At 41.3% G+C, this 16,288-nt stretch overlaps 1 protein-coding gene across 7 annotated transcripts in view; it reads right to left on the bottom strand.

Moving 5' to 3' along the window:
- The window catches only part of LOC138735736 (band 4.1-like protein 1), a 251,623-nt gene that overhangs the window by 202,418 nt on the left and 32,917 nt on the right, over positions 1-16,288 (bottom strand). The window contains exon 3 of one of the 7 annotated variants that reach the window (XM_069884040.1): positions 7,373-7,433. The exons of the other annotated variants lie outside the window; for them this stretch is intronic. The gene's annotated coding sequence lies outside the window, so the exon portion shown is untranslated. The remainder of the gene's footprint in view (positions 1-7,372; positions 7,434-16,288) is intronic. 7 annotated transcript variants of the gene reach the window in all.

Below are 16,288 nucleotides of genomic sequence, written 5' to 3'. Positions count from 1 at the left end.
CAACCAATTATATTGTATCATGCGTAACCTCGTGTTTATTGTTTCTCTCATAGTTCCAGAGCATAGCTTTTCCCATGTTTCATTCTTTATCTTTAGATCTTGTTCCCATTTTTATTTGGGTTTACAGCTTGTTTTCTCGTTCTCTTTTTCATACAGTTTGATGTACATGTTTGTTATAAATCTTTTAATTATCATTGTGTCTGTAATTACATATTCAAAATTGCTTCCTTCTGGTAACCTCAGACTGTTTCCCAATTTGTCCTTCAAGTAGGTTTTCAGTTGGTGGTATGCAAGAGATAATAATTTATTTCCCGAAAAACAATTTTCTATTCTTTTGATCCCTTTTCTCTCCCATTCTCTAAAGGAAAGATTATCTATTGTGAAAGGGATTCGTTGATTTTGTGTCAATATTAATAGATGATCATTTGTTTTATTCCTTTCTACATGAATCTTCTTCCAAATGTTGAGCAGATGGTGCAGCACTGGTGAATTCCTATGTTGCACCAGCTTTTCATCCCACTCATATAGTATATGTTCAGGTACCTTCTCCCCTATTTTATCGAGCTCTAATCTGACTGCTGTTATACTTCATTACACTTTCTACTGTAAAAGCTGCAGTTGCGGAGAGATTAATCTCTGCTTAAGGAAACTTGGACTTTTGAGAATCTCCAACTTTTTAAAATCAACCATTTTCTGACAATGTAAATGCTCACTTTGTAATGACGTCCAAGCACGTGCTTGGATGCAAAGTGTCAAGCTATTGTCAACTCATTCATCAAAGCATTCAGAGCAATGAGCCTTGAGCTCAATATGTGCAAGATGCTCTCTCAACCTGACTCATTAGATCATCCTCTGACAAGTTCACGATGAAACACCAGAAACTCAAATCACTTCCAATATCTCATCAGCCACATCTGGATTAGGAAGATGATAAGGAATAAATTTCCAACAATCCACCAGAGCACATTCTGGTCAAACTCTGTCAGATGAGAGATTATAAATGTGGAGAAAGGAAATGATTGAACAATGTTCCCAAAGCCTGCTTGAAGAAAATCCACCGGGAAAGAGTGATCTAAGGCAACATGACAGGCTGAATTTAACAGTTGCTTGTTTGTAACCAGTTTAAGACAAACTGCCACATTGACCACCGCCAGTGGGCTGATAACGCCTCAAACCGTGCATCTTGGCGCCTCACAGTTTGGCGGGCAGCAACCTCCTTTGAAGAAGACCGCAGAGCCCACCTCACTGACAAAAGGCAAAGGAGGAAAAACCCAACACCCAACCCCAACCCACCAATTTTCCCCTGCAACCACTGCAACCATGTCTGCCTGTCCCGCATCGGACTTGTCAGCCACAAACGAGCCTGCAGCTGACGTGGACTTTTTACCCCCTCCATAAATCTTCGTCCGCGAAGCCAAGCCAAAGAAAGAAGAAGACAAACACTGACAAGATCACCCTACCCATTTTTCACTCTTCCAAAAGACGAGTGCAAAAACCTTGGCATATACACCAGGTTTTACAGTAATCCATAGCATAGGACAAACATCAAGGGAATGAGGTTTTTCCCATGCTCTCTGCTTGAACATTGGAATTTCGCCCAATTCTCCAAATGACTCAGCACAGGGGAGGTTAAATTTCATCTTGGGCGTTTTCACACCAATGACTTTCTACATACATTGAATTCTAATCAAGTACAACATTGGACAGAGGCCAAAAGACAGTAGAGGAGACTGCCCATTCCACCCTACAAACCATGAAGTTACAACCTCTGCATCAAATTCACCTTGCCGTTTTGACAAAGTACTTACTCTTAGAGCTTAGAGACTATAAAAAAAGCACTAGGTCAAATGACAAATATTTAAATAAAATATTTTTATAATATTAATAACTCATTAATGGCAACACATTACAAGTCAAGTGTCCATTTACTGAGGAAAGCATGATGAATTAAAAATCAGGCAACTCCCATATTCCAGGTGGATTGGGCTCTTGGAAAACAGACCATGTCACAATTTTCTCCAAGGAAAAACGTGCCAAGAAAGGAGTATTGAGTAAACATCTTTCTTATTTATTCTTTCTTCCCGCAAATTCCCCGTGAATTTTCTTAATTACCTCAATTTGTTTATCGTTTGTAAAAAAAAAAGTGGTGATTTGTGAAACACTGGATGAAGTCACATTCGCTGAACCACCGTAATGCAGGAGTCACCTGTACTGAGTCAAGGTCATCGAATGAAATTGAGAAATAGTTGCCATCTGCTAAGCATAGGATCAGATGGACTCGGAAACAAAGCAATAACAAAAAAAAAGAAACTCAATGCCAGCAAGTGGACTTTCTAAATGGAATAATTTTTGTGTTTGAAAGCAACTCTCATTCAATTTAACGATAGAGGCACAAGTACAAATGGCCACATCAAACACCTGTTGCTGAGCTTTTTTTTTTAAAAAAAATGAAGCATTTGAACCACATGGCATGATGGAGCCAAGTTTCAATAAGTTAGTTTGTTCCACAGAATTTTTGTACAGAGATGAAACACAGGATAGCATAGAGTGAAGGACTCAATTTTAATGCGGTCAGTTAGCTTGGAGTGCAGGAGGTGAGAAGTGCCAGCGAGTTTGAACTGCCAAGGTTCAATTTCTTCTTCCAAGAATGATTCTCTCTTCCTTCGCGAGTAACCAGGCTCTCCCGCAATCCGTCCTTGCATCCGGTGGGGCCAACTTTTTTAAATGGAAAAAGTGGCAGAACTAAAATTCATCTGGTTGCTACACAAGATAAATCACAGATAAAAAAAATGGTGGCACTGCAAGAACTACTGTAAAGGCAACACTGGTATGGGCACAGAGAGCCGGGAGGGGAGGCATGGTGCTCACTCACATGGTCCAAATGCCCAATCCAACAGTTGTCAGCTCCACACAGGCTTTAAATTGGCCTGTTAAAGGAGCAACAGTATATATTTAAAATCTTGCAACCATTGGGTTTGGGCCCAAGGTAGTGGTGACTATGATGGATAGCAGTTACGTTGTGTTGCAGACTCTGGAGAAGTAGAGGACTGACACTGGACACCAGAAAACGGGCAGACCACCCACGTTTGAGAAGCAGCAGGAGGCAACAGGGGATGGAAACCACAGCCACAGATCAGCGAGGCTGAAGAACGCGCCAGGTTATTGGTGATACAGGGTGAGGAACCCACGCAGGCCGCGGGCGACTGCGGACAAGACTCACACCAGGATGAGAAGTGTTGGAGACTGGATGAAGGGGTACCAGATATCAAAACTGAGATACAAGAGGGTGCTAATGGCCCTGAAGGCTTCCCGACCACGACTGAGGTTCAGATATGTGGATGTTACAGAGAGGAATGCATCGGGTTGCCGATGGTTTGCACCGAAGGTTGGATGACTACTGGAGCACTGAAGGTGAATCCATGTACACTCAGTGACTCGGTGGGTGGGGGGGGGGGGGGGTGAAATTCTCTTTTGCTTTTATGACTGACTGTAAGGGGTACCAGGCAATTTCTGCTGATGGCATATCTTTATCTACTTTTCAGTAGACAAAAGGAAATTTTGTGTTATACAATAAAAATCTTGAACATTTGAGGATGGAGGTGATTCAAACAGATGGATAACACAATCTGGCAATGATTGGATTCAAATGGAATCTTGTATCCCCTCCAACTTTAGCAATGTAACCAGAATTGGTCATGCTTCTTTATAAATTTTTAAACGCTGAACACACCAAAAGAAATCATTTGATAAAAATTGCAAGACAATTATTTTATGTTATCTCAATACTTTGTTTTTCCTAGTACTTCCCAACAAATAAACCTCTTGTAGAGCTCGTCGAAAGAACCAAAGACTTGTTGATCCAAACCAAGGCTTTTATTAGCAAAAGACCGGAGCTCTTCACAGGTGGCCGACCAGTCCGGAATGATCCGACCTGGCTAGGGACACAACCCTTTAAGTCCCAGACAATAGGTGTGGCTTAGCTCTCAGCCAATCGCTGTAAGCACAGTCTAGATACAGTAACTATATACACTATGTACATTGGTGATAGATCTGTACTATCACACCTCTCATTAGTTTGAGTCTGTCAAAAGTGTCTCTCCGATCGTGCTCTTATTCCCTTGTGTTTTTGTTGGATGATCTTCCATTAATTAACTTTAAATTTAAGAAAACTATCACAATGGAGACGTGACTTGTTGGTAACTTTTGAGAAATTCAAGTCTGCAGCTATGGGCTCAATCTGAATGGAACAATTTTGCAAATCTCCTTGCGCTGGCACAAGCCAAGTATTACAGTTTGCCTCCTGTCGTGGACCATCTTTGTTGACAAGTGAATTATCATATTCAAAACATTCAAGGACTATCACACCACGTGATGAACAAATCAGACCTTGTCAGGTCATTCCTCAGTTGTAAACACATTCTTCTTATTGCTCACTGAGGGGATCAAGATAAGCAGACACCGGCCAACATTTTATCCCATCACTGCAGCATGTTATGCAGAACAGAGAATTTGAAAAACTGCCATGACATTATTGCTCTTTCAAAGTCCCATGTTGGATTAAGTTCAGCTTAAACCACAAATCCCCTGCAAAACTCTTGCCATAATAAAATTACAACAATTCCAACCTACTGAAGTCTTTCCATGTCTTCTGTGTTACCCAACACAAATATTTACCATGCTCAATTTCCAAAGATTATTGATACCAATTCTACTTCTTGCCTTCGGAGAGGCAAAACCCTGGCTCTGCCAGAGCTCTGTGAGCGTGACCACTTTCCAGACCCTCACTCTATAAGGTGTTACTCGAGCAACACCAACGGATGGCAAGCCATTCGACCATAAGGACCTTTGAGCCATATCATTTAACTTGAGCACAGTGCAGGCACAAGTCACCCAATTATGAAGCAAAGGGTATTTCAAAGACCATGGATACCGAAAACATTTTCATCACCCTGTTCATTCAATGCAACATCCAATGCTAACATTTTCCTCACTCAATTGCCTTGGCTACCAAGTTGTTTCATTCCATAAAATAATTTCAATTGTGTGCAAGTATAATATTAATATCTACCTCCATTATAATAGGCTCCTGCAAAACATTCATCTGGCACCCAAATAACCATACAGAAACACTGAAGAAAGGCACACAGTCTAGCCTTGTTTATTGCAGAGTATGTTTATACGATGTTTGACAAAAGTTACAAGGATTACTAGTTCATTTACTTGATTTGCTGTTGAAAGAATGATGAAACACAACATTCCTTCACATAACAAGATGGAATCATCACTGTTTGCTGCGAGTAGCAGCACTGAATGAAAGTCATCATTTTCACATCCAGTATTTTAATAAACACACTAAAGGGTCAGCCAAAGTGAGTCTTGAGCTCATTGTCGTCTATTTCAGAAACAAGAACAGTGCAAAATGAGCCAAGTTCACACTGAGTCAAGATTTCTTTGATGAAAAATCATGTCACATTTGTGCAACCTTACTATGATATCCAATTTTATGACTTTCTAACTCAACGATAGGAAATAATGGAAATAAGCAACATTCAAAGTTTTCTGCTTGTTATCATATGCCACCACCCCCCATCACCCCCCATTTACTATGAAAGACTTCCCAAAATGGATTATTCCAATGAAGTTGCTTCAATTTTACAGATCTCAGTGGGGAAAACATGCATTCTCTCGAAAAAAAAAATTTCATTGGGGGAAGGGGAAAATATATTGGTATTAGGCAGGAGTGTGGGAGCACAAATTGGGAGCACTCAGGGAAAAGCCCAGCAGAAATGTGGCAAATATTCCGATCATTATATGCATGGCACTCTGCACAAGAATATCCCATTGAGGCAAGGAAAAGATGGTAAAGAGCTCAACAAATGGCTTAACAGAACAAGAGTGAGCCATTAGAAAGCCTTGACAAGCAGGATGAGTGAAAAATCCCAAGTCTTTTAAAAGACCCTATTGTATTTGCCTCCACTACTATTGCTACTGGGCATTCCATGCATCTACCACTGGGTGAGGGTGTGGCAGAAGAGAACATACCACTTGCACTTACTCCCAAGCATCTATAAAGCAAAGACCCCTAAACCTCCAGTACTTCTCATCTCCTCAGTGAACAAACTGCTATGTTCTCTAGTCATGAAGGAGTTCACTATCCCTGCATTAGTCTCAATACTTGCTTCACCTTGATATACTTGCAACTATGCAAGAACTTTGTTCGTCCCCACTTGGACTGGTCACCTCCTTGCAGGAAAGATGTGGATGTTACAGAAAGGAATGCAGAGGAGATTTACAAGGATGTTGCCTGGATTGGAGAGCATGCCTTTTGAGATAGTTTGAATGAGCAACTGAGGATGAGAGACACTTAGTGTGTGGGTAGTCAGAGGCTTTTTCCCCCCCAGGATTGAGTAGTTATTATTATGGGGCTTAACTTTATAGGTGCTTGTGATAATACAGATCTATCACCAATGTATATAGTTACAGTATCTAGACTGTGCTTACAGCGATTGGCTGAGAGCTAAGCCACACCTACTGTCTGGGCCTTAAAGGGTTGTGTCCCTAGCCAGGTCGGATCATTCCGGACTGGTCGGCCACCTGTGAAGAGCTCCTGTCTTTTGCTAATAAAAGCCTTGGTTTGGATCAACAAGTCTTTGATTCTTCCGACGAGCTCTACAGTGCTTGGGGGTAAATACAGGATAGTGGGGGGGGGGGGGGGGGGAAGAAAGAAGAATGCAAGAGATACATTGATACATTTTCACCCCCTCCAAGAGAGGGATGGAGGGGATGGAATGCACATATAGCTACAATGGTCGAGGCAGGTACAAATAGAATCTTCTAAGAGACTATTAGACTTGTATTTTGAGGTTTACTTTGAATTTTCAACCATTAAAGAACACAATGAAATAACAGGCTATGAAACGTTTACCCGAAAACAACCAGAGTTTACAGTGGGAAATTTACCTGCCGTCAAGTGTGCAAGCCACAGAACAATAGATCAACACAAACTGCTGTGTTCTCTAATCACAAAGGAGTTCACTGTTCCTACACTAGTCTCAATACTTCATTCACCTTGATATACTTGTCCCAAGGACAGACACGAACTTCGGCAATTGAATGGTAATTTCCAGCCTCAATCTGGATTTCATTATGATCACCAAGCTTGTCTAACTCAATCTTCCAAGCTGCCCAACACATGAAAGCAATAAAAGTTTCCCAAACATTACTTTTTAACTCTGATATCCTCTTTCCTAGCCACAGCAATGTTAAGAAGCTTCTCAAAATTCAATCAGCTTTGCTTTTCAATAATCCCATTCAAATCTAAAATGCTCACTCCCTTTCAACTCAGAAAAAAAACTACACGTTTCTCACTTACCAGGTGGTACAAATTAGTTCCAAAATGACAACTTCTTCTTGTTATACTCAAGATGGCTGACCTGCAATGCAATGTGAAGAATTGTGACTTTTGTTTAAAGTTTGCTTGGAGCCCTGGCAGTCGGCACAGTGTCGTGAACTGCCCAAACTGTATCAGACATTTTAAATACCACGAATTACTTGCATGTGAAAAATGAAAGAAAACTCAGCAATATTCTTTAAAATTTGAATATTTAAACAGATGCAAATGATTCATCTTTTGTACATATCTATCACATCGAATGCTAAAAATGTCAGATGCCCTTGCAATGGTCACTTACACACACTTGGAGCTCAGAAATCAGGCCAGCAGTTTATTTGCTTTAATCTGCTGCCAATAACATAAGTAAATACTTTTAAAAAATGCGACATAGAAATATTACCTACTTTGCTACCCTTTCAGCACTAGTACACGACATGTTTTATACACTCATAGTATACTAAATATCTGTAGGAGCATCTATTATAATGGCATAGAGCCCATAATATTTGATATTTATCCTTCTAAATCATAGATGTCTATCATTTTACGGCACATGCTAGCATACACACCCATTAACTATTTTCAAAATGAGATCAACAACGTATTCCGATATATTCACACACAGGACACAGATCTGCAATACTCTTGTCTCTTGCCACAGGCTACAATTCTCATTTGTGCCAACACAGCAGGAACTACTTACCTCAAATGAGTAAAACTGCTTTCTTTTAGAAACAAGACATCTTTTATTTTCCTCAATAATTTTTTTTATATAAATGGTCAGTACAGCGCCGAATTAATTATTTTTTAAAAAAAAACAACCAGCAAACAATGAAAGTTGATACTTTCAATATAATATCTGATTCAAGTAACAACAAGGAAGACAAGGCAAATATTGATTTAATCCTCCAGCAATGATAAATAAGAATTCCAATGTGAAATTTTTAAAGATGAAGATGCAACTGGAAAAGCGGTCTCTTGCATTAAAGAGAATTACATAACGTGGTTGCTGCAGTGCAACATGAAGGAGATATGTGGGAAATAAATAATAGCTACTTATCAAGGAAAGAATCAAAAGAAAATCTCAAGGAGGGTGCTAAGAGCCTTTCTGAATTCACGCTGATGCTTTTATTTAGATTGATCCATTGAAATGATGCTTCTTGCTGACACAGTGGTTCCCAAGGATGTAAAGTGCATCAGTAGGATTTCTGAAGTTAAGGTGAGCCATGCAAGAAATACAAGAATGCACCCTGGACTTTTCTATTAATAGACTGGCAACCTGAAATCAACCAGCAGGGATGGACATGAATTGTGGCCTTTCCAACAACATAGTTTCCTTGCCAACCTTGTCAGATTGCAACTCAGCACAAAAATATATAGAAAGAGACCAAATACACTTCTGTAAATTCTATGTACTTCTTGGGCTTCCTCCTGCAACGCGCACCCCCCCCCCCCCCACCCCGGAACCATATGGATGCCATTGGAGTGATTGAATGCTGAGTTTCCCAGAAGAACTTGCAATTCAGCTGACAGTAACACTCTGATGTTTATCCGTTGAACCCATTAATCAAACCACGAAGTAAAAGTGGATTTTCCAGAGTTTGTTTTTTTTTTTAAATATAATCTCACTCTCAATCATGATATATGGTTCTTCAGGAAATTGGAGGTTAATAACCCCAATGAAAAATGTAGCAACACCAGAAAGAGGATCACGGATACTATTTAACCAATCAAATGTATCCAATTGATTCCCAACCCCATTCTTTCCCTGGATCTAATGGATTTTCACTCTTCAAATATGTAATCATCATTTCCCCCCCCCCCCCAAAATATTCCTTTAAATTTGCTTCCTCCATCCTCAAAAGGCATTTGGACAGATTTAGAAGGAGATGTCCAAAAGCAGGCAAATGGAATGACTGCAAAATGTCAACTTGATCAGCATGGACAAGTTGGGCCCAAAGACCCAGACAATGTTGCATGACTCTGACCCTCTCCAGAACAGCAATTCAGATGCCAGGAACTTGGTGGTTGAAAGAAACAGAGGAAGGTTCCTCCTCAGATATCTGGTTTACTGTAAATCATTCTCTCTTGCCATCATTCTGCTATCAGAAAGAGCTTCTCTTCATTGACTTTATTCAAAACATTTAATGATTCTTGACGCATTTAAAAATTAACCTTCACTGCTCTAAAGAACTTGAGGGCTAATTGCATCATGGAACATTTATACCAGATGCAGAGGCAGGAGTCACATATACAGTCACAGAGTAGGGCAGAACCAGATAAATTAGTGTTGTGATCAGCAGAGAGTTGGTCGCTGTGTTATAGCTGGAGTCGTTGGTGAGTCCTAGACATTCAGTGCTGCGTCAACCTGTTGGGGGCGTTGCAATTTGACCAGAGTGACTGAGATAGGGTTGGGGTGATTATGTCGTGAGTGTCCATGAAAGGAGGAGGGGGGTGCTGTTTAGCAGGTATGCTCCTCGGGCACGCAAGGTCCTGGATGGAGACAGTTTCCTCACACTCATCTGGGTAGGCAGTGTACACATAATGGGGGTTCATATGGAGGAGCTGGACCCCTCACATGTTTCTGTGGCAGAACCACCTTTGGAGACATCAACCAGAATGGCAGGGTTGTTGCCGACGCTGTCTTCTTGAGGAAGCAGAAAATTCACAACCTGATTGCATGGAGGCTTTGGAAAGGACCTCCTGCCAGTGAGAGACCGGTATCCCCCTGGACTTGAGGGCAAGGATGATGGCCTTCCACACAGTGTGCTCTCCCTCTCCACCTGGCCGTTCCCTCGGGGGTAATAACTGGTGGGCCTGCTTGTCGTGATACCTCTGGCCAAAGGGATTATGGTGTTGGTAACTTAAGAGGGAAGAGCCACAGGTACAGACAGAACAGGGAAAAGCCAGGTTCACCACACTGGTATTAACTGGTATTGGATGAACAGCGACTGCACGAGTTTATGTTCAAACAGAGAAAAAAAAAACTTTTCAGGTTTAACACTTTAACACTATCAAGCAAACACAATTTGTATTAGCAAACACAATTTATTGTCTACATCCATCAATAAAACCATTTGATTGTCTTGTGGAAGGCATCTATAAAATCCTCAAAGATGTAACTTCCCAGAGAAGTGGAATCAAGAAATGGAACCAATAAAGTCAGTGCAATATTTCCAGGAATATTCCCTCAAAAGAAAATGAAGCAATTACTGTTGGTGAGTGAATTACAATGGACTTAACAAAATTCATTTCCCCAGTACACAATGAAAGCAGTCAATGCACCATTTCTAATGGCCTGTATGATGCCACTGAAGTCAGGGCAATGGCAATAAGATCACACATCTCACTGCAGATAACAAGATTTCTTCAGCTGGTGAATCTTTACTTCCCTGCAGTGAAGAGAGTATAAATATTGCAGTGTTCAGATCAGTCACTGCCCAATTCCCTGGGGCTAGAGTGAATTAAATAGTAATGTTTGTTATTCAAATGAAAAACTAATAGATTTCCCCTTAAAACCAGATCACCATATGGAAATGTCGAAATTTCACGCCAAAAAAAAGATTTGGATGCTACAATTCACACAACTGGCATCAAATGATCAATCAATGAAATTTTTGCCATTATTTGACTATTCTGAGCATCTAATCACCTTATGGGGCTAAAATAACATTAATTTGTACACATCAATGTAGTTTTAAGGAATAGAATCATTTACCCTCCATTCAAAACATTGTCAAAGTTCAGCCAGTTGATTTTGTCCCAGCATCCAGGGATATCTTTGGCTTGGCTTCGCGGACGAAGATTTATGGAGGGGTAAATGCCCACGTCTGCTGCAGGCTCGTTTGTGGCTGACAAGTCTGATGCGGGACAGGCAGACACGGTTGCAGCGGTTGCAGGGGAAAATTGGTTGGTTGGGGTTGGGTGTTGGGTTTTTCCTCCTTTGTCTTTTGTCAGTGAGGTGGGCTCTGCAGTCTTCTTCAAAGGAGGTTGCTGCCCACCAAACTGTGAGGCACCAAGATGCACGGTTTGAGGCGATATCAGCCCACTGGCGGTGGTCAATGTGGCAGGCACCAAGAAATTTCTTTAGGCAGTCCTTGTACCTTTTCTTTGGTGCACCTCTGTCACGATGGCCAGTGGAGAGCTCGCCATATAACACGATCTTGGGAAGGCGATGGTCCTCCATTCTGGAGACGTGACCCACCCAGCGCAGCTGGATCTTCAGCAGCGTGGACTCGATGCTGTCGACCTCTGCCATCTCGAGTACTTCGACGTTAGGGATGAAAGCGCTCCAATGAATGTTGAGGATGGAGCGGAGACAACGCTGGTGGAAGCGTTCTAGGAGCCGTAGGTGATGCCGATAGAGGACCCATGATTCGGAGCCGAACAGGAGTGTGGGTATGACAACGGCTCTGTATACGCTTATCTTTGTGAGGTTTTTCAGTTGGTTGTTTTTCCAGACTCTTTTGTGTAGTCTTCCAAAGGTGCTATTTGCCTTGGCGAGTCTGTTGTCTATCTCGTTGTCGATCCTTGCATCCGATGAAATGGTGCAGCCGAGATAGGTAACCTGGTTGACCGTTTTGAGTTCAATGTGCCCGATGGAGATGTGGGGGGGCTGGTAGTCATGGTGGGGAGCTGGCTGATGGAGGACCTCCGTTTTCTTCAGGCTGACTTCCAGGCCAAACATTTTGGCAGTTTCCGCAAAACAGGATAGCAGTCTACGCGATACACCAAGGTCCTCCTTGTCCAATCCAGTTTTCTGACCCTCACAGATCAGATGGAAATCAGCCATGAGAGAAATTGGCAGAAGAATCATCAAAAATACTTAGTATTGTAAAAGTAGAGATTTTAAGACCCTTTTCCAATTTATGAGGTTAACTGTTACATGCATATTTTTTGACTGCTAAGTACCTGCATCGTTGGGGAACTCTGATGGGCAGGTGACCAGGACTGAGTGGCAAGTCCATGCTCAAGGTACAAGGAGCTCCAACGGGGAGGCAGCCAAGCGTAGGTAGGAGTTAGTCCTTGAGACGTCGGGAGCACCATATACCATATTTTGGGTCAAAAACATATTTAAAGATTCTACAGGGTTTCAGGAATGCAAACATTATGTAACTGGCACAGTAATCTCACAATCTAGAAATCTTACTGAACATGCTACCCACCTCTTCACAGACAATAGATTTGCTCAGTGTATGGAGAAGAGTGCATGGGCTGTTCCTGGGGACTCTCACAGAGATGGACATCTTGTACTGCTAGAAGATCAACTCACTAAAAGATGTTCTTTGATTTGTCCAGCCCGAGAGGCAAGGAAAGGAACACTGCAGGGTGGCACATTCCAGGTAGCAGGAGTACCTGCTGAGGGGAGCATTGAGGTTTAAGTGGAAAAGAACCCAAGACTCTGATCCTTCAGCAACCAGGCATTGAATGACCAAGATTAGTGAGGAAGCCCCTCAAACACCATAAAGTAACCTGGGGGGGAGGGGGGGAGTGGGGAAGGCCCCATTTGTGTTATTGGTACTTTAAATGGTTAATGCTACAATCTCAAATAACGGAATGAAAATACAAATATAAATGTTGAAAGACTATGCAATGTTTTCCTTTATGTATGAATATATTATAAATGTGAAAAAGTCTTGCAGTGTTTTGCTTTTGCCAATGAAGTTTATATTGAGATATTAAATAAACTTCCTGGAGACACAAGAGAGCAGAGATGCTGCAACCTTCAAAAAAAACTACTCGAGGAACAAGTGATGTGTCTTGATCAAAGGTTTCAACCCAAAATGTCGATGTGCTTTATTTCTCCCACTAAAAAAAAAACACACATTTTAACATTAAACACAAATTAATTTCACAAAATGCAGGATTAATCCAAAGATTTGTTGAATGAAGTGTTGAATTAAAACAAAAGTGAAGTTTCACTTCATTTTTTGCTAAGAAGGAAAAAAAATGTCCAGCAAGCAGCCCACCAGCGTGCTCAGGTGTGAATATCTATCTATCTTTCAGGTGCAGACAAATGACGATTTCCAGGTTTAAATATTTTTAGCCTTAATTATTCCATTATTCTGGGCCTAATTCTGAATTTTTAAAAGCAGTCTTGCAGAACCTAAAAATTGCAATATCTTTGGAGTTTATGGAAGGAACTAAATAATCTCAGCAGATTATTCATTTATGCAAAATATTACACAAATTGTGGACACAGGAGTACAATAGTGTTAAATTTCCTAATATAATCAGGAACATTAAAAAAGGCAATCCAGACACAAGGTGAATCAACCTGAACTACCCCATACCCCTTGTCAAATGTTGTGCTACATGTCAGGAGGTCAAGTCCTGGATCAAGAATGCCTTAATTCTGCATCCAGTATGGTTGGGCACTGAAGAGTGTGTTAGAACAGCTGGATCTGGAAATACCGATACAATTCCCAGAACGTGGCATCATAGGTAGATCAGGTGGGAAAGAGAACTTTGCCATATTGACCTTCAAAAATCAAGAGTATTGAACTGGGACGTTGTGATAAAGTGGTACAAGACATTTGTGAGGCCAAATTTGGAGTATTGTGTGCAATTTTGGTCACAACCACAGGAAAGGTATCAATAAGATTAAAACGAGTGCAAAGAATGTTGACCAGGATGTTGCTGGGGCTTCAGGAACTGAGTTATAGGGAAAGGTTAAACAGCTTTGGGGCTTTATTCTCTGGAGAGTAGAAGAATGGGAGAGATTTGATGGAAGTATACAGAATTATGATAGCATAAATTCAAGTCGACTGAGATTAGGCGAGATGCTAACTGGAGGACATGGGTCAAAGGTGAAAGGGGAGGGAGGAAACATTCAGAGGAACTTTTTCAGAGTGGTGAGAGTGTGGAACAAGTTGCCAGCTGGTGGTGAATGTGTGCTCAACTTTCACATTCAAGAAACAAAATTGGACAGGTACATGGGTATGGACTGGGTGCAGGTTTATAGAATGAAGAAGAAAAATAGTTGGGCATGGAGGAGAAGGGCCAGTTTCTGTGCTGTAATGTTCTATTCTCTGGCTACATCTCCTGATCTGGTTCATTTCAGTTCCATTTCATGGACTAAATTTGTGGAACGGCTCATTTAAATTGTAAGTATTGCTAATTTCATTCCTTCACTGAAAAATGTTCAGTTTAATTTTAATTCTACTTATTTAAACCATGAAACTAAATTCCACATGATTTCATGAATCACAATAAGATCTCATTTAATCTGTTCAGGTGGGAACAGCAAAGCTGGATTTTTACCATTAAAAAAAATAATGATTGAGAACCCAGACTAGAATTTCCCACCAGTCTCTGCTTCTGAAAACAAAGTTATTGCGAACACAAAGATATGAAAAACATTTCCTGTTTCCAGACCGCACATATGGTATCATTTAGATTCCTTAAACTACTAAAAGGCAGCAATGCTGACGGTCATTTCAAAAGATGTTTTTGATTAGGTAAATGCCTCAAATGATTTGCAGAAAGAGACCGGTTTGTCCATAAATTCACCAAAATCAGAGACCCATTTTGTAAATTAACCCCAGTGAGTTTTGAAATCACTCAACAGCCATGGTCTCTCTCGACTTTCTTCCTCATTATGCAAACTTGTTACAGTCCCAAGGAACAAGGTGCTGATAATGTAGAGAACCTTCCCTAAAAAGGCTGAAACTAATACAGCAATTCGCCTGACCGCTCACACTAACGGGTGAATACATTTCATTTGCAAGACAAGCAGTTCGCATAAAAAGTCAATTCCAAGTATGTATATTGTTTTAATTTTGAACAAAGTTAACAAATAAATGCATGGAGAAGCTATGAGGTTTAAAATAGTAAACATTACTATAACAAAACTGCATTGGGGTTGAATAAGGAAAAATTTGTATGCAGTGATTCTCAACCTTTTTCTTTCCACTCACATACCACTTTAAGTAATCCCTCTGCCATCAGTACTCTGTGATTAGTAAGGGATTGCTTAAGGTGGTATGCAAGTGGGAAGGGAAGGTTGAGAATCACTGCTCTAGACCCAATTGTTATTGAAATATTTTGCTTGAGAAAAATTGTCATTGGCCCATTTCCTTTGGAGTGAGGAAACCGTGGACATAACGAGTCAATTTGGGAAAATTAAAACAGTGGTTTTCAAACTTTTTCTTTCCACCCACACACCACCTTAAGCATTCCCTTACTAATCACAGAGCACCTATAGCATAAGGAATACTTAAAGTGGGATGGGAGTGGAAACAAAAAGGTTGAGAACAACCGGTTTATTGTCTCAGAATATTAAAGAACAGAAGAGAAACAGCAAACTAAGTCCCATAAATTCTTTGCTTGGCTTCGCGGACAAAGATTTATGCAGGGGTAATGTCCACGTCAGCTGCAGGCTCGTTTGTGGCTGACAAGTCCGATGCGGGACAGGCAGACACGGTTGCAGCGGTTGCAGGGGAAAATTTGTTGGTTGGGGTTGGGTGTTGGGTTTTTCCTCCTTTGTCTTTTGACAGTGAGGTGGGCTCTGCGGTCTTCTTCAAAGGAGGTTGCTCCCCGCCGAACTGTGAGGCGCCAAGATGCACAGTTTGAGGCGATATCAACCCACTGGCAATGGTCAATGTGGCAGGCACCAAGAGCTTGTATGTCTTCTTTGGTGCACCTCTGTCTTGGTGGCCAGTGGAGAGCTTGCCATAGAACACGATCTTGGGAAGGCGATGGTCCTCCATTCTGGAGACGTGACCTACCCAGCGTAGTTTGATCTTCGGCAGCGTGGATTCGATGCTGTCGGCCTCTGCCATCTCGAGTACTTCGATGTTGGAGATTAAGTCGCTCCAATGAATGTTGAGGATGGAGCGGAGACAATGCTGGTGGAAGCGTTCTAGGAGCCGTAGGTGATGCCGGTAAAGGACC

This window comes from Narcine bancroftii, chromosome 6, assembly GCF_036971445.1.
Source record: "Narcine bancroftii isolate sNarBan1 chromosome 6, sNarBan1.hap1, whole genome shotgun sequence".
NCBI lineage: Eukaryota > Metazoa > Chordata > Chondrichthyes > Torpediniformes > Narcinidae > Narcine > Narcine bancroftii.
This window is presented reverse-complemented; position numbering and strand designations above follow the sequence as displayed.